Consider the following 955-nt stretch of genomic DNA (forward strand, 5'->3'; position numbering starts at 1 on the left):
GAGCTTGGAAGCTTGAAACAAACCCTAGCTATCGAGAACCCTTGAAATTTCGGCCTAATGAAGAAGATGGACAAAAATTGGCTTTTAATTTTGTTTTTAATTCATTTTAATAACTAAATGACCAAAATACCCTTACTACTAAACTTTCCAAAAATTCCTTCCATGTCCTAATTTTCTCCATGAACTTAAAATTGGTCAAATTGCTATTTAAGACCTCCTCATTAATATTCCAAAACAATTTCATACTAAAAACTTCTAGAATGCAAGTTTTGCAACTTATTCGATTTAGTCCCTACTTTCAATTTAAGCACTTTAGGCATAGAATTTCATCACGAAATTTTCACGCAATCATGCAACCATATCATAAACATCAAAATCATTGTAAAATAATTATTTCTATCTCAGATTTGTGGTCACGAAACCACTATTCCGATTAAGCCCTAATTCAGGATATTACAATCAGGATAAGACAGTAAGTCGATATCAAATTTAATGTGGAATGAAGGGATCAAGGTAAAAATCCGTCATTGTGGCGAATTACCTGCAAGTCTGCCAAAGGTAGTTGGCAATTCGTATATCTGCTTATGTGGTTATCCTTTGATGAGACAAACCAATAAGGTAGAATGAAAGTTTAAAATGAAACAAAACAAAGTCAAGTCTAAAAAGAGGGCGTAAGAAAAAGTATAATTACAACCAAATTCGCCCGATATGTCCGCTAACAGTTCATTCAAGAAGAACGTATGGGTATCATCTACGCCAATCAAACTGCAAAAACCCCTATGAAGCTCAAGGAGTTTAACTATGAGAATTAGTTCTTTATTACCTGAGACTTCGAAAGTCACTTACGAATACTTTTTTATAGATTCTCACTAAGTTCATTTGAACTTACAAGTATTTTACCTTGAATGTAGGGTCAAGGAATAACTCTAGGATTGTGTGGAGGCACCAAACCAGG

This window comes from Gossypium hirsutum, chromosome A09 (genome assembly GCF_007990345.1).
Source record: "Gossypium hirsutum isolate 1008001.06 chromosome A09, Gossypium_hirsutum_v2.1, whole genome shotgun sequence".
Classification (NCBI taxonomy): domain Eukaryota; kingdom Viridiplantae; phylum Streptophyta; class Magnoliopsida; order Malvales; family Malvaceae; genus Gossypium; species Gossypium hirsutum.